Below are 18,706 nucleotides of genomic sequence, written 5' to 3'. Positions count from 1 at the left end.
AAGATAAGGGAAATAAAAACAAAAATGAACTATTAGGACCTCACTAAGATAAAAAGCTTCTGCACTGCAAAGGAAACAATCAACAAAACTAAAAGGCAACTGACAGCATGGGAGAAGATATTTGCAAATGACATATCAGATAAAGGGTTAAGTATCCAAAATTTATAAAGAACTTGGGGCGCCTGGGTGGCGCAGTCGGTTAAGCATCCGACTTCAGCCAGGTCACGATCTCGCGGTCCGTGAGTTCGAGCCCCGCGTCGGGCTCTGGGCTGATGGCTCAGAGCCTGGAGCCTGTTTCCGATTCTGTGTCTCCCTCTCTCTCTGCCCCTCCCCCGTTCATGCTCTGTCTCTCTCTGTCCCAAAAAAAAAAAAAAAAAAAAAAAAAAGAACTTACCAAACTCAACACATGAAAAACAAATAATCGGTGAAGAAATGGACAGAATACATGAGTAGACACTTCTCCAAAGAAGACATCCAGATGGCCAGCAGACAAATGAAAAGATGCTCAACATCACTCATCATCAGGGAAATACAAATCAAAACCACATTGAGATACCACCTTACACCAGTCAGAGTGACCTAAACTAACAACTCAGGAAACAACAGATGTTGGTGAGGATGTGGAGAGAGGGGAACCCTCTTGCCCTGTTGGTGGGAATGAAAACTGGTGCAGCCACTCTGGAAAATAGTGCGGAGCTTCCTCAAAAAATTAAAAATAGAACTACCCTATGACCCAGCAACAGTGCTACTAGTAATTTATCCAAAGGATACAGGGGTGATGATTCAGAGGGACCCATGTACCCATGGTTATTTATAGCAACTATCAACCATCGCCAAATTATGGAAAGCACCCAAATGTCCATCAACTGCTGAATGGATAAAGAAGATGTGGTTTATATATACAATGGAATACTACTTGGCAATGAAAAAGAATGAATTCCTGCCATTTGCAGCAATGTGGGTGTAACTGGAGGGTATTATGCTAAGTGAAATAAATCAGTCAGAGAAAGAGAAATATCATATATTTTCACTCATGTGTGGAACTTGAGAAACTTAACAGAGGACCATGGGAGAAAGAAGGGGAAAAACTAGTTACAAACAGAGAGGGAGGCAAACCATAAAGAGACTCTTGAATGCAGAGAACAAACTAAGGGTTGATGGCGGGGAGGAGTTGGGGAGGGGAGAAATGGGTGATGGGCATTGAGAAGGGCACTTGGGATGAGCACTGGGTGTTGTATGTAAGCAATGAATCACTGGAATCTACCCCCAAAACCAAGAGCATACTGTATACACTGTATGTTAGCTAATTTGACAATAAATTAAAACAATATAAATAAAATAAAATAAAATAAAATAAAATAAAATAAAATAAAATAAAATAAAATAAAATAAAAAAGTATCTGAAAGTGAATTCTTGAGGATAGTTTTAAAATGAAACTTCCAGATCAAAGGATATGTAGCCTGGTCATTTTCAAAATTCCTGCCTCCCCCACCTCCCAAAATGAGGGGCAAATTTGCAATCCTGTCAGCAATATTTAGTGCCTAATATTTTGCACCCTTGATAAATTTGCTCTTATTAATAAAACAATGCAACCATTCATATTTGTTTTAATGTGTGCTTCTTTTATTGTTTTTATGAAGATCATCTTTTTTATATGGTCGGGGGCCATTGGTTTTTATTTTCTATAAATTTGCTATTCTTCTGTTTTTCCAGCTAGGAAAAATGCAATAAAAGGAGAGAAAGGAAAGGGGGGAATAAAGCATTATTTAAAATTTTAAATCATTTATCTTTTGGAGCTGGTGTTTTGTGTCTGGTGGTTCTTTGGGTGGATGGGCTTTAGGTATTTATATGTTCCCTGAATCTGTGTGCAAAAATGTGCAGTAGCAATATATATTTTCAGATGATCTGTATCTATAATTTTCATTAAGCTCTTGAAATGTGATTCAGACAGTTAAGAATCAATATATATATATTTTTTTTTAATTTTTTTTTTTTCTTTTAACATTTATTTATTTTTGGGACAGAGAGAGACAGGGCATGAACGGGGGAGGGGCAGAGAGAGAGGGAGACACAGAATCGGAAACAGGCTCCAGGCTCTGAGCCATCAGCCCAGAGCCTGACGCGGGGCTCGAACTCACGGACCGCGAGATCGTGACCTGGCTGAAGTCGGACGCTTAACCGACTGGGCCACCCAGGCGCCCCAGAATCAATATATTTGATACAGTTTTATTCTTTTACAAAAAGTTTAGATGCCAATTCATAATTACTCTCTTCAGGAAAGCTTTCTAGAACAGTGGAATCAGAAGAAAAATGGGTACATAGTGAAGAATATAGAATGAAAATGTCCTTGATGGAGGTTTTGGAACTCAAAGGATTTTAGTATCTTAAAAAAATCCCTCAAAAATGGTTCAATTTTTCCTCTTATTTTATGGTTTGAATTGGTAAAACAAAACAAAACAAAACCTCTGCATAATTAAATACTGATAGTTGTCTTTATAGACGTTAGATCTTGAACATTCTTTACCTCATAGACACACAAGACACAAGTAGACCAATACACAGAAACGAACTTAAACACATATTTTATTTTATTTTTTGTTGTTGTTTTGTTTTTGTTTATATCAAATTTTTTTTTGCATTCTAGTTAGTTAACATATAGTGTAATATTAGTTTCGGGAGAATTTAGTGATTCATCATGTGCACATTACACCCAGTGGTCATCACTGTGCCCTTCTTAATGCCCATCATCCATTTAGCTCATCCTCTATCCACCTACCCTCCATTAACTCTCAGTTTGTTCTCTGTAGTTAAGAGTCTCTTATAGTTTGCCTCCCTCTCTTTTTTTCCCTTCCCCCTATGCTCATTTGTTTTGTTTCTTAAATTCCACATAGGGGTGAAATCGTATGGTATTTGTCTTTCTCTGATTGACTTATTTCACTTAACATAATACACTAGCTCCAACCACCTTGTTGCCAATGGCAAGATTATATTCTTTTTTAATGGTGAGTAATATTCCATTGTGTGTGTGAGTAATATTCCATTTTTTTCATCAGTTGATGAACATTTATTTTTTCATCAGTCGATGGACATTTGGGCTGTTTCCATAATTTGCCTATTGTTGATAATGCTGCTATAAATATCAGAATGCATGCATGTGCCCCTTCGGATAGCATGTTTCTATCCTTTGGGTAGATACCTAGTAGTGCATTTGGTGGGTCATCGGGTAGCTCTGTTTTTAACTTTTTGAGGAGCCTCCATACTGTTTTCCAGAGTGGCTGCACCAATTTGGATTCTCACCAACAGTGTAAGAGGGTTTCCCTTTCTCTGCATCCTCATTAACATCTTCTGTTTCCTGTGTTGTTAATTTTAGCCATTTTAACAGGTGTGAGGTCTTATCTCATCCTAGTTTGATTTGTATTTCCCTGATGATGACTGATGTTAAGCATCTTTTCATGTGTCTGTGAACCATCTGTATGTCTTCTTCGGAAAAATGTCTATTCATGTCTTCTGTTCATTTCTTAACTGGATTATTTGTTTTTTGGCTGTTAAGTTCGATAAGTTCTTTATATATTTTGTATACTAACCCTTTATCAGATATGTCATTTGCAAATATCTTCTTCCATTTGGTATGTTGCTTCGTAGTTTTGTTGATTGTTTCCTTTGTAGTGCAGAAGTTTTTATCTTGAGAAAGTCCTAATGGTTCATTTTTTTAAACATACATTTTAAAAACAAAGTTAAATACATAAGGGCTCATGCTTTCTTTTTCTTCCACAGGAGAATATTATATGGACTTTTTCATTGACCTACTTTTTAAGGAATGTGGAGGAATGGAAAATGGAGGTTGTTGATTCTGCCTTATGGATGAAATATAGAAAACGTAAGTGATGAGACAATGCTGTGAAATTCATTCTAATTAAAATAGAAGCAGAAGATTATAAAATATAGGGCATGAGAGTTATGACCAACTAGGTTAGCCTTGGATTCTAAAATCTAATATGTGTTAATAAATACGATGAATAGGTGATACGCTACGAATTATTTACCAGGCTCATAGGATTATGAAGTCTTCAATGTTACAATAAAATTATTATTACTCTGGGTCCAATGTGAGGGTCTTCTGCCATTGACTTACTAAGTGTAGACCCTGACATTAACTTTTCCTCCAGGTAATAATCTTCTCCTTAGATGGTTATGTCTCTTTTTTATAAGAAATGTGGCCAATAGAACTTTGATCTTGGTATACTTCCATGGTGTAACTTTTAAGAAGACAAATATAACTAACTTATTTGGTATCAAAATTTCAAAATTACTATATTTTGATAGTAATTTTGGTAGGGTCAGACAGGAAGAATACATTTAGTGAGGATATTGGCTTCATGAGGACAAGGATCTTTGCATATTTTATTCAATGATGTATCTCAATTACTCAGGATAGTGTGAGTACATCATGGATCATTGTTATTGTTTTTATCAGAAACCAGGAAGGCATTTTTTATCTTGGGTTCATGCATGAGGATTCTAATCATAATAGCAATGATTCAATATATAGAGTCATAGAATTTCAAGGCTACATAGGATGTGATGGGAAAAGATCATATATTGAAATATTTTTATTTTGTGTTAAAGGAAAATAAAGCCCAGAATGGTTAGTAGCTTGGTACAGGTAACTTAAATAGTTAGTGACAGAACTAGTACTAGAACTCAAGACTACTACTAACTCCCCAGTCAGTGCCTGTCCCACATGTTGTGTTATCATTTTTGTTTCCCTCAGAACATAGAATTTAATCACAGATTCTGATTTTATTTATTTGTTTGGAGAGACAACTCATATATTATGCAATCCACTCTTATAGCCTATCACTTAGTGGTTTTTACTATATTTGAAATTCTGGGCAACCATCTTTACTATTAAATTCCAGAATATTTTCGTCATCCCAAAATAAAATCCCACGTCCATTAGCAATTGTTCTCCATTCCCCACAACTGCCAACCACTGACTACCTTTAATCTACTTTCTGTCTCTATTTCTTTTCCTATTCTGAGCATTTCTTATAAATGGACTCATAAAATATGTGGCATTTTAGGTCTGACTCCTATCACTTTATCATGTTTTCAAGGTTCATCCGTATTGTAGTATGTATCAGCACTTCATTTCTCTTTAGGTCTGGATAATATTCCAGTGTATAGATATACCACATTTTGTTTATCTGTTCATTAACTGATGGGCATCTGGGTTGTTTCCACTTTTTGACTATTATGAATAATGTTGCTATGAATTTTTATGCACAAGTTTTTGTGTAGTCATATGCTTTAGTTCTTTTTGATATATACATATAGGACTAGAATTTTTTCTTTCTCTGTCTCTCTCTCTCTCTTTTTAGACAGAGAGCACACACAAGTGGGGGAGAGGGGCAGAGGGAGAGAGAGAGAGAATCTTAAACAGGCTCCATGCTCACTGCAGAGCCCAACACAGGGCTCAATCCCATGACCCTGGGATTATGACCTGAGCCAAAATCAAGAGTCAGACGCACAAATGACTGAACCACCCAGGTGCTCCTAGGACTAGAATTTCTGGTCATGTGGTAACTCTATGTTTAACCATTTGAGGAATTGCTGGAATGTTTTCCAAAGTGGCTATACCAGGGCACCTGGGTAGCTCAGTAGGTTAAGTGTCTGACTCTTGGTTTTGGCTCAGGTTATGATCTCACAGTTTGTGGGGTTGAGCCCCACTTAGGGCTCTGCACTCACAGTATACAGCTTGCTTGGGATACTCTCTTTCCCTCTCTCTCTGCCCCTCCCCCACTCTCTTTCTCTGTCTCAAAATAAATAAACTTTATAAAAAAAAACAAAGTGGCTATACCATTTTATACTCCCACTAGCAACGTATTAAGGTTCCAATTTTTCCACATTCTTGCCGTATTTTTCCCATTCTTTTTCTTTTAAGTTTCTTCTTTTTTTTGGATTAGCTTGCTCTTTGCTTCAACTGTTATCAACACCTCGCCAGCTGTGATAGTAAAATACTGCCACTAATTGTTTTTGACAAACCTGGCCAGGAAAAAGGCTATTTTCACTGGGTGAACTTTAAGTAAAAAATGAAGATGTACCTTGTGATTAGGGTTCCCAGGAACTACCAGACCAGTCAAATAACTACAGTTTTTTGAGATGAGGCTTTGAAAGAGCTGCAGCCCCATTCTGACTCTTCCTGTGGATATTCAACTGCTGGTTTACGCTGTAATTATGGGCTGTTGATTTTTGTGACTATCAGAGAACTCGGAAGAGGGGGACAGGAATAGGGCAAGTTAAAATGCCACAAAACTCACTGTTCATACCAAAAATCAGCAATTTTCTTGAATAAAGCTTTTCCACGTTATTACAAGGCTTTAGTTAATTTCCAGAGTTCAGAGAAGTTGGTTTTGACAATTTTTACTTTTTCTGGCTTTAAAACATTTTTTTAATGCAGAAGCATCCGTTTAACAGATGTAACCATAAAACAAAGTACTATACAGTTTGTGAACATACTTGGCCAAATAATCATGTAATTTTTATACTGAGGAAACTTTTATTATGCTAGATAACACAGTTAAGTGAATACATTTTTAAAATACAGCATGTTAGTAGCTATGATAAAGGCACTTACAGGGTACCAGTTGAGCATGGAATAGGGACAGTTAAATCATGTAAGACTGGTGATAGAAGTATAATTAGAATAAAGGGTTCAGGTAGGAGATGACTTTGACTTTTTTTTGCTAGTGTTTTAGTTGCTTTTTATGAGAGTAGATTTTTGGAGGTCCTTATTCCACCATTCTCATTGACATCATCCCAAACTTGTTTTCTAATTTCCAAGAAATTAAGTCCTGCATGTAGGAAAATAGAGAAAAGGAAAAAACAAAATAGGGAGAAGGGAAAGGGCTTATCTGGGAAATCTGAAAGAAGAAAAATGTGTGCATAATTTGTTTACAGAGGAGACTGAGTACACACTCTTTTATGGATGTATGCCTAAAGGGATGCTAAAAAATACAAATGGCGTATTTTATGAATCTTTAGAAGATTCATACTCGCAGTGCAAATCTTCCTTTAACAGCATGTGTCAAGTGTGTGAAAAGTAAATGCAGTCAAGCCTTTTCTTTCTTTCTTTTCCAGTTTTGTTTTTAGGGAAGAATAAACAATCCAAATAAAAATATTGACCAAGTATAAGATACACTTCATATGTTAAAATCTAAGCAAATGAAACAAATTGAATTCAAAGCTATGGCTTCAGGACAACATTTTAGGGGAGGGAAATACCCTTAAAATCTGGACTTTGCCAGGGGCGCCTGCGTGGCTCAGTCGGTTAAGCATCTGACTTTGGCTCAGGTCATGATCTCCCGGTCTTGTGAGTTCAAGCCCTGCATCCGGTTCTGTGGTGACAGCTTAGAGCCTGGAGCCTGCTTCCGATTCTGTGTCTCCCTCTGTCTATGCCCTTCCCCTGCTTATGCTCTATCTCTGTCTCTCTGTCTCTGTCAAAAATAAACAAACATTAAAAAAAAAGCTAGACTTCGCCAGAATTCATGATTTCCACCTTCTTTCTATATTTGGACTAAGAAGGTCTTCAAATGGTGACAATTTCCAACTTAAATTCCATCTTAGAGCTCAGTTACCACCACTTTACAAAGTGCTCTAATAAACTAATTCCTACTGGGTTTTTAATTACTGATAATTATAAGATGCAAAACCATTAAAGACATAACCCTTATGTCAGTATACCCTTCTGTGAATCATACAGGAAATTAATTTCAGGGAATATTGCCTTTGATGACATATCTACCCTCTCCCCACCTGTTCTCCTGGGACTATTTGAAATATGTGACAAGCACTGTTGATACTTATTAGCATTTTTATCACAGGGTTATCAAGAAAACAATTAAGAGGACACAGAGCAGTAAAGGTAGCATAGCTAAATAGAAAGGGATGACTTTGAATTTATGTAATTCAGATCTAACACCCACCAGCTGTACAGCTTTTAGGAAATTTCCTAACTCTCTGAAACTATTTCCTTGCCTTTGAATTGGAAATAACACTTACTTCATATGGTTCTAGGAGAAAACTAAATGGTATATCTTGTACAAAGTGCTAAAGAAAGAACAATTGTTATGGGGGCAGTGGTGGCGAATATGGTCATAGTCAAGGTCATGGTTGCATTCAGGGCCACAAGAAGGCTGAGATTCTGCACGGGCCCAGGGTATGAGAATGTCTTCCACCTCCTTTGCTGAGTTAAGGATCCCATCTTCAAAATCCTCTGCTACTGAGGGCTCAGTTGTGTGGATGTGTGCTTTGCCCATGCCCAGTGTTCTCTAGCGGTCACTGAAAATGTACGTGAGGGAAACTTCCATTCTTTCAAGAGCCTTCAGTTAATCTAGCAACTCTGGAACATTTTCAGTTGAGTTTTTGGAACACTGAATCACATTAAATCCACCATCATTACTCACTTTGGTCCCAATTAACAGGCAGATGGAAGAGACCATAATTGTTTACACACACACACACACACACACACACACACACACACACACACACACACACTTTTTTCCCCTCTCTCTGCAAGGTACTATTTTGATGTATAATGGTAAGAGAAGAAGCTGGTCTGAAAGAGTCAGTTCTAATTTTCCTCAGTGTTTCTCTGCCCCCATGCCATCAGCATGGTAGCTATGAGATGACACTATGTCCTGTTAGCAACAAGTTGAGGCCACTTTACCAATGCTATAATTTTAGCAAGGTACAATTAGAATTATATAACAGAAAGGTATTTACATTTTGGCAAATCAATTCTGCTTATATAAATCCTTAAATTAAAGATTTTCTTCTTCAATAAGGACACGTCACACTCATAATTACCTTTGGTTAGGGAGATTTTCCCCATGTTTTTCTGTCATGCATGTGATATTTGGCTTTTTTTTTTTGCTGCAGAAAGGTTGAGTTTTCAGGATTTGAGGTCTTTACCAAAGATATGGGTGTGGAGATGTATAGAAAGGTATGGTTTGAAGAGATAACTCTTAGTAGGAAGTAGGGCAAAAACCAAACAATGTGGGAGTAGCAGGAAGGACAGGGCAGATTTTAAGTGAGATGCTCAGTTGTCTGAATTGGGGTACTGGGTGAATTTTTCTGTCCCTCTGTTTTTCTGGTATTTCATTGATAGGTACCAATGAAAGAGAAGTAGGTATAGAGATAGTGAAGAGTATAAATTTTGGACACGCCCATGAAATAGGTAGACTATCTCATTAGGTAGAGATCTATTGAGATATAAATGTTTGGGGTACCAGTGTAAATGTGGTATTCAAAGCTCAGGGAGTAGATAAGATATTAAGGAGACTGTGCATGGAAGGGAACTTCAGACAGAACCTGGAAGAACATTAACATTGAAAGAGATGCTGGAATAAAAGGACAAATGTGAAAGATTCAGAAGAGCGGATGCAGAGGTAGCAAGATAATCAAGAGGGAGTTGTGCCACGAAAGTCAGGAAGGAAGAAGGTTTCAGGAGAGAGAGGTTAATAGTAGCCACTGTTATAGTTTCCTAACTGGTCTCTCTGCCTCTAGTCCCTTCCCCCATGCTCACTAACCTCATTGTGCTGTCCTAAGTCTCTCTCCTAGCACACAAATCTTTTTGCTTTCTTAGACTTGTAGTTATCGGATGTCTATAGCATTCAGACTTTCATATATAAAAGAATTACCTAAGTCTAAATCATCACATAAGCCTAAACTGGCTTATTGAAAATCCAGTCCTGGGCCTCATACCCAGAGATACTAATTAGGATGTTTGGATCTGAGAATATGTTTTTTTTTAAAAGGCCCCCAGATGGTTCAGTTGCAAATGGCCTATTGACAGTTTATGAAACAGTGGCCTACAGGACGAAGTTCAAGTTCCCCAGTAAAAGATTCATGGCCTTTTGCCTCTGGCTTCAATCTCCATTTCCCTTCTGACAACTCCCTTCCCCCTTCCCCCAGTTCACCTCCATTGTGGACTCTATTTTCTAACCTTGCCAGACTCACAAGGACAGGTTGGAGTTGGCGGGGAGAAAAGTCCTCTCTGGAAAAGCAATCGGCTTATGCAAAGGGACCAAGGTGAAGGCAACATAGGATGTGAGAAAATAGGGACCAGTCCAGTTTGAATGGTTGTAGATGCATACAGTAACGGGTCTGGAAAGACAAGATGGGGTCAGACTGTGGAAAGCACCAAATGCCAGATTGGGGACTTTAGGATTGTTTTACAGTAAATTGAGATGCTTGGCTTTTTTATGCTTTTGTTCTGTTTGCTTGTTTTTCTTTTTTTATCTGGAAGGTATCAGTACCTTCTTATTATTGAATCTGTCTTTACTGTTGATTTTTTTTTTTTTTTTCTGAGTCTGGACTTCATGAGGAGGATTCTAAAAATGAAGACTTGAGTTTTAAGGAAGGAAATTTTAAATTTCTGGAATGATTAGAGAATCTTGAATTATCCAGATTTAAATTTAACCACAGTCACGAGGCAATTAATCATCTTTCCGTTTTCGTAAGCCTGGTTAAGAGGCAGGTAAGCCAGTGTGACTACACTCTTAACCTTTGTGAAAGAAAAAAAAAAAGCAAGATACAGCTCAAGTGGCTGGAGTTCTGACTCTTCACTATAAAACTGAACACCGTGTATTTTTTTCTCCAAGGGAAGATTTCTGCCTAGCTGGGTCCAAGAGAACATACGAGCACCTTATGCTGAACACACACTTAGAGAACTGGATGGGTTTTGCCATCTGCTAAGCCTCGCATAGCCTCCAGTTTGAAGTTGCAACGATGTCAGAAGCTGATTTAAGCAGCTTACATATGTTGCACTGCAGGAAAAACATTGGACGTTGGGGACTCTGAAAAACAATGCTAAGCATTTGGGGTCCATAAATGTTTTGTGTTTGTGACAAAATATGCCCAGTAGCCATAGGGCAACACTGTTTCCCCCCTTAAATTTGAATGTAGGTTTTTATCCTTTGCTTTAGCAAAAGTATATTCACATTATCTTGTGTATTTGCTGTATTTGCTGGAACCATGATCATCATTCATTGCAGCAGGTATGGTGATTTTAGTTAATCACAACTTTCTTTTGTTGCTTAAAGTTTAACAGAAGATGCTAGTACTATGGCATGGTTTGGAAAATTATTCTATGGATTTTCCATTATTGATAACGTTTTTGGAAATCTAGTTGCATAATGAATGAACAAATTTATAGTAACTGACCGTTAAAATTCTTTAAGGGTTCCACATGCACACCAGACATTGTGCAAATCACTCAACTTGTCCTCCAAGGTTCTATGGTGTGACTGTACTTACCTTTCTAGCATTATGTCCCCCTTCTTCTTATACTTTCCTATCCAGTGAATCTGTACCACTGTAATTCTCCAAACACATTATGTTGTTTAAAATCTCTAACTGCATCTCTTAATGCATTTATTTATTCTATATTTCCTTTCCTTCCTTTTGTGCTTCTCCCCATCCACTCTCCCTGTTGATAATTTACCTATTAGTAATGACCAGTTCAAGTTCCCTTTTTCTGTGGAATCTTCTATAATAACCTGTTACGATACCCTTATAGTAGCATGATCTGCCTTGTATCATAGTTATAAAAGAAACACATTCAAGCTCTGCTTTTAATGGGTCATCCCTTTGTCTATCATACAATAAGAGTCCATGTTCTTGTCATGTGCCTTTCAAATCCCCCTCATGTGAGCCTTGGGAAATTATGAAAATTTCTAAGTCATGAGTATCAACAGTTACAATAAGGGAGGATACTATTTTTCCATTATTTTTCAGCCTTTAAGAAATGAGATTTCCTATTTAAATTCAAAATTTGGAATTCCCTTAGCATAGTAGTAGATCTAGACGCTTTTATACACAGGAAAACAACTGGCTAGTGGTGGGTATTGGCTGAACTTTTAGAGAGATGTGAACTCTTCAAGGATCCACTCAACCCTTCATGGTCATGGTGCCTCTAGGCATACAGTTGTGATTTTCAGGCTTATGCATTTCCCACATTCATTCTTCTTGTTCCTAGACACACTGTCCTCTGAATTTCTCTGGATTTCTCTGCTGGTATCCTTTTATCATCTCATAAATGCTACCCCATGTTCCTGAAGGTATTTGTGTATTCCTCTTATCCTCTGTGTGGACATGGATCCTTCCTGTGATTCCTCAAAGTGCAAATAACATTAGACTGCAGTGTTTTGACAAAGCTTTCCTGTAGTATGGAGTAGGAAATTCTAAATACAGATATCTGACACCATGGTTCTTGGAGTCTGTTTTCTATGCCCCTTTCTAAAACCAGCGTTTTACTTGGGCCTGCCAACAGCTTATCCATCCTGTACTGGGGAACCTTCTTTCTCTTTTCTTTCTATATCCCATCTCAAACAAAGGTAGCAAAAACAAACAAACAAACAAACAAACAAACAAACAAACAAAAAAACAGTTGGCAGAATAACCTCTATAGAATTGTATACTTCTCCCAGTGAAGTGAGTTTTTACATTATGAGATGGAATGCGTTAACATTTCTTTCTCAAGTGAGGGATTGCCCTAGAACAATGGACCACTGCTTGTGTTACTAACGAATAAAACTACATTAAGGTGGTAAACAAGGATCTAACAGGCTCTCCAAGGTCAAATTTTAGCTTTTGCTTTTGAAATATAGCAGTTTCTTAGAATAAGTGTCATAAAGGTAGGTTTACCCCAATGGGTGGAAACTGAATATTTTATCACTGATATTGTTTAGAATTGCCACTGCATGGTGATAATTTAAAAAGCAGACTTCTTTAAATTGATTTGATTACTGTGTTTTTAAATATTCTACAGACAATACACCCTCTTATTGCCTGCACAGGGAGAATAGTGGGATGGCAAGTGGGGGGACTATTCCCCTTACCGCCCCCTCCCTGCCACTTTTTGGAATCTCCCCAAATGGCAACTCTCTTTTGTTTAATAGCTTAAAGAACCAGGTTCCATCTATAGAATCACCAGAGAAAGCACTGGCAGCATTTTGGGGGTAAAAGGGAAGGACTAAATATTTGCTTATATACGTTCCTGATTTCTAGGAACATATGTTTTGTTCCTTCAAGACGAAAACTCTTATTCAACTGAATGTCTGTGCAGTGTTCCATCTAGAAAGCATCTGGCCAAAATGGGGTGCTCAAAGAGTGTGCTATTGAGTTTTGTCTCAAATTTTCTTAGGTAGTCTCCTGCACATCTAGTGTACTAGTTTCTGTTAACAAAGTGTAAAATAGACAGATTTGGAATAGAGACTGTGAATCAGAACACTGGTTTGGGCTACCTTTCTTGCCCAGGGCCAAGTAGGGCAAAGGTTTCACATTGAATATAACAACAAAAAGAAAGTTTGGAAACAGACCACCTGGGTTTGACCCTGTCTGTACCACTGTCAGCTGTGAAATTGGGCAGGTTATTTAATTCTCCATGTCCTAATTTTCTTATCCGCAAGCTGGAGAGAAGAACACTATTTTTTTTTAATTAGAGTTGTCATGCAGATTAAATGAGGTAAGTCAAGCACAGCATTCTGCAGGATGTGGGGACCAGGGATGATCGTGCACTGTTTGTGGGTGTGAAGTCTGGCGAGAACCAGCTCAGAGAGAAAACTGGCGGCACTTAACCAGATTAAGTAATAAAAGCACACATACGGAGTGCTCGATTCAGCAGCACATATACTAAAATTGGAACAATACAGAGAAGACTAGCATGGCCCGTGCACAAGGAGGGGACACACACACACACACACACACACAATAACTTAGTGATTCCATTCCTAGGAATAGAGCCCAGAGAGATGCTTACCCAGCACCAAAGGACAAGTGTCTTCAATTAAGTAGGGATGGAAACTAACATTAATGGAGTTTCTACCATGTGCCAGACACTCTGCATAGGTTGTTTCATTCAATCCTGAAGGAATCCTTAACAAAATTATTTTATCTAACAATTGGGAGAAATCATTCTCAGTGAGGTTCCATAACCTGGCGAGGACACTGTGCTAATAATGGGCAAAGTTGGGATTCAAACTCAGGTGTAAGTTTCACTCCATTCCAGTATCTCATGCAGAGTCTGAAAAGGTTAATGATATCTCTTTTGTTTCCCCCATAGATTATTGTACGGATGAGTTCATATACTCTATCATGTGATTTTCCAACTTTGTCTCCCTGTCATCTTTTCTTCTATTTTTACATATTATCTCTCTTTCATCCCATCATCCCCCCCATTCTTTATAATCTATGCTTTTTTTCTCATTTCACTGAAGATCTTCAACGTTTTATATATATATATATATATATATATATATATCCCTCAGATTAAAGGATAAGAAAAATTCAGTTGTACCAAATAATAGTTACAAATTAAAGAGATTGGAACATCAGCTACTATTTAAAACAGAACAGATCAACTGCCTTTTCAGATGTCAGCCAGGTCAAACAATTCGTTTCCTTCTTTTTTAAAGTGGACTCAGCTGAATAAAGTGTTCTGGTTTTTAATGAGAGGGCTTTAGGACAAGGTCCAAGTTCACCAATTCCTGTTCTATCCATACATTTTCTCACTAACTTTCTTGAAGAATAAACTGTGTCTCTTTAACTTTCAAAATTGAATTTAAATTTTTGCTGGTTAAATAATTCCCACTCTCAGGTAAAGGACGTCTGTCATATAGCCACATGTTTTACTGATGGATTGGTCAGTCTATATTGAGTTCCTAGGTGACATTAACTTTCCAAACATTAATTTATCATATATGATCTGATGATGATTTAGTGTTGCAAGAGTCCTGTGACTGCTTACAAACACACATACACACAAACAAACACCCCATATTTGGGCATAACTAGTTGCATAAAGATGAATTTGACATTTCATAACTTGCAGGTTTTGATACAAGGGAGCACAGAAAGTGGTTCACAATGAGTTTCATTATGAAAGAATAATGCTCTGGCCAAAATAAAAGAGGGATGGATTAATAACAAATGCTCTTCATCTGTATTTGGTGCTGGGCTCTGTGAATTATTTATGTTTCTGGGCAAGGCCTGGGAAGTATTTCAATGAGGCCTAATTTGTCAAGGTTACTTCTACTTTACCATATTTTTCCTAACTATATCTTTCTGGATAGTACCACACATAAATATTTTCATTGTGTTGTGCATTTATTTGCAATATTGATGGCACTGTAAAATGTGGGATATTAGCACCTCTTTAACCAATGTCAGGCAAGAATTAAGATCGGAAACACCAGTGTCTTCCTTTTAGAAATATGGAGGTTAACTTTGGTTATTATTCAGCTTTTGTGGCTGATGAGCCAGCTATAAGTCATACTGTGGAAAATTTATTGTCTAGAAATCATGCTACTGAATATTTTATCTTACTGGAAATGTGCTATAAAGGGGCTGCATCTTTAATCAAGTACATGGCGATGTTGCAATCTCTTGGTTGCACTGTCACATTAAAAAGTCGAGGTTAAGCAAAACTAAAGGCCCGGCTTTTGGGGCGAGCAGTGGTTGTGGATGTGTAGGTAGACACTATGCCTCTGGGAAGTTGTTTGATTTTGCCTTTTATTTCAAATCTCTAAATACGCTGAAAAAGAAGATTTTGACTCATTGTAATGTTCAGGTCCCAGCTACAACAGGTCGAGAAGCATGAGTTGTACAATAGTTGGGAAGGAAATAAAGAGGGGAATCAAATATTGTCTACTCGGGTGTTTTCAGTTTCTATCTCTGATATACGTTCAAAATCTCCCAGAAAATCTGAGGAAGTTTCCTGTTCATGGAGGAATGACTATTTTAACGGCAGAGATGAAGCTCGCAATTTGTATGTGGAGGTGCTCATGCGTGCACTTGTTCTAAACACCTGCTTGCAGGAGGGTGCCTCATCCCCTCCCCTCTGCCACCCCACACGTGGATGCTTGTGGGCTTTTGTTGTCATGTTGGGTTTTGTTTTGTTTAGATATTGAAAAGAGGAAATGATTGTTGTTGGCTCTCTCAGTTCAAATCTTGTGATTATTGGACACACTATCCTGTTGCTTTTATTCCTTTTCAGTGACTAGAAAACATAAGAAAGGGATTCTAAAGGAGGTTTCAGAATAATGGCCGGATCTGAAAAGACTCTAGCTGGGAAAAGACCCATGGAGGGGGGGGTGTTAAAAATACCACTGAAATATTATCAAACCAGCATCAAGCTCGTCTTGACCTTGTTTAGTTACTTTTAGTGTCCATCTTTCTGTTCTTTTATAATTTTTCCCCAAAGCTTAATTCCCCTCTACAAACCTTTTTTCCTGTGCCCCTCATAAACGGGGAGCCTAACTGCTTGTTACACAAGATTTAAAGCCACTTTACTGAGCCTTACAGTTAGATCATTCCAAATAATTGATATGTAAACCAGTGCTGTTCAACAGAACCTTTTTGGTGATGGAAATATTCTTTACTGTGCTGTCTGATGCAGTAACCACTAACCGTGTTAGTGGTTAGTGCAGTTAGGCACTTGACATGTGGTTAGAGTGCCTGTGAAACTCATTTTCAATTTAAATTTAAAGACTCGTATATGCTTACTGGCTACCAGGTTGAAACAGTGCAGTTATATACATATATGCAGTAGTTGACACTTGTTTCTCGAGCAAGTTCAACGATATTCATTTCAAAATATTTTTCTACTTAAGACGTCATGTCTTATTGAGTAATCTCAACACGGTACATTTGTGTTTGTTGGTGTTGGGAGAAGTGGGTAGTAGAAGCGGAGATAGAGACAATTACATTTTTACGTTTATTTATATTATAATCAGAAAAAGCTCAAGCTCTTTTATAGGAAATATATTTTACTATTAAGAATTTGGGGATTTATTTTAAAGGAAGCCAGGTGATGTGCTACTTTAGAACTAAGAGGACTTAAAGTAACACTCTACTTATCCAGCAGACAGTGTTCTGTTAACTTCGCTTATAAGAAGGGAAGCTAAGAAGTCAGAAATAATGAAATAGGCTTCTGAATGGCCTCTGGAAAGTACTGTGTGGTGCAGATGTTGCCGACAACTTTAATTTCCTATGTTCTTTTACACATGTGCACCTCGCTCAGTCTCACTAGACTACACCTTTCCTGTTAGAAAAAGTGGAGTTTTCCATCCTGCTCTTTGACTTGATTGTCTTTCTCTTTGCTTCTTTCTCTGTCTGCTGAAATCTCATCTACCTTTGAAAGTCAAGCCCATGCTCTTTGTATTTGGACCCTGGGCTTCTGCTTCTTAACCACTCTGCCTGGGAGTTCTTTCTCTGCAGCTAACAACCTAATAAAACATGAATGGACCCAAAAGGGAGGAGGCTGTACAGGTTTAAAGTCCACTAGAAAGTTTACTGCTGCTCAAAAACTGCTTTCCAATTAGAAGCATTATTTTCCTTGACAGACAGGAGTTAGAAAGTATAATGCACATGGAGACACTAGGATGATCAGGTTTCACAGAGTCCCTGACTCTTATCATCTTTTTCCACTCCTGTTTCTAGTATTTACAGTTTATTAATTGGCCTCCTCTTTTGGAGTATGATAATGTATTTTCTTCTCTTATTCACGAAAACATTTGACTGTCTTATCTTCATTGGTCTTAATATCTGGTTTCAAATATCTAGATAGAAAGCATTTTCCATAACAAATTTATATTCTTCCATTTGTTCTCTACTGCTTTCAAGGGGACCAGCTTGCAGCATTTTTCCCCATTAATACTGTACTTACGTTATAAGAGTTAGCCAACATTCTCTAGTTTCCTTAAATTTTGATCTCTTGTCCTCAGTTGCTCTAGATTTGAGAGCATTTAATCTGCACTCAAAAGACAAGCAGTGATAGTTTAACCAACTGTTTTGCTCTTATGGAGCAAGGACTGCCATCTGCTCTGCTCAGGATCTTGGAATTTTCACTCTTCTCCCACTTGACCAGACTCAGTCAGGTCTGTCACTTGCAACAACTCATCCCTGAAAGTGTATGTATGAATTAGGATTATTTGGATTTCTGGTGACAACATCTCAGATGGACTCAGTTTAAGGAAAAGATGAGATTTATTCAAAATAGACTGGACTGTTTTATAGAGCTATAATGTTACAGGAGGAAGCATCACAAAGCAGTTAGGCTGCATTAACAAATGAATCCCTGGACTTAACTGCCTTTAGAAATCTCTCTGCCATTGTGGTGTCATTCTTAATTACTGCCTAGATGTATTCTCCACTGTGGGAAATATGGCCAACAACCACCCACCTTGGAAGGACTCTGGTTTGTCTAACATGAGTCCGCCCATCTCTAGATCATTCAGCTGTAGCCAAGAAGGCAGGGTCATGTCTGATAATATGCTATCTTCATAGCAATTATAGGCCTGTTGGAGGTGGGGCAGGGACATATTTTCCAAAATACCAGGGTACCTAGGTGGTAAATGTCCCCCTTTTAATTAAATTCATATTTATTTATTTTGAGAGAGAGAGAAAGGCAGAGAGGGAGGGAGAGAGAGAATCCCAAGCAGGCTCCATGGTGTCAGTACGGAGCCTGATATGGGGCTCCATCCCATGAACCATGAGATCATGACCTGAGCCAAAATCAAGATTCAGATCCTTAACTGACTGAGCCACTTAGGTGCCCCCCAACATGCCCTTTTTAGCTCATTTTTTACTCCCTTTTCCCACCCCTACTGACTTCCAAGTCCGGCTCAAAATACCACTAGA

The 18,706-nt window shown here is 37.9% G+C and overlaps 1 long non-coding RNA gene and 1 other non-coding gene across 4 annotated transcripts in view; both read left to right on the top strand.

Moving 5' to 3' along the window:
* LOC147577305 (uncharacterized) overlaps nucleotides 1–18,706 on the top strand; it is a 740,585-nt gene that overhangs the window by 190,225 nt on the left and 531,654 nt on the right. For all 3 annotated transcript variants that reach the window (XR_015240129.1, XR_015240130.1, XR_015240131.1), the window contains exon 3: nucleotides 3,776–3,878. This is a non-coding gene — a long non-coding RNA (uncharacterized LOC147577305). The remainder of the gene's footprint in view (nucleotides 1–3,775; nucleotides 3,879–18,706) is intronic.
* On the top strand, nucleotides 13,676–13,783 carry LOC112850538 (U6 spliceosomal RNA). The gene has a single exon (XR_003222661.1). It is a non-coding gene; the product is annotated as a U6 spliceosomal RNA (small nuclear RNA).

Source organism: Puma concolor, chromosome C2 (genome assembly GCF_028749965.1).
Source record: "Puma concolor isolate L17-30 chromosome C2, mPumCon1.1.hap2, whole genome shotgun sequence".
NCBI classification, from domain to species: domain Eukaryota; kingdom Metazoa; phylum Chordata; class Mammalia; order Carnivora; family Felidae; genus Puma; species Puma concolor.
This window is presented reverse-complemented; position numbering and strand designations above follow the sequence as displayed.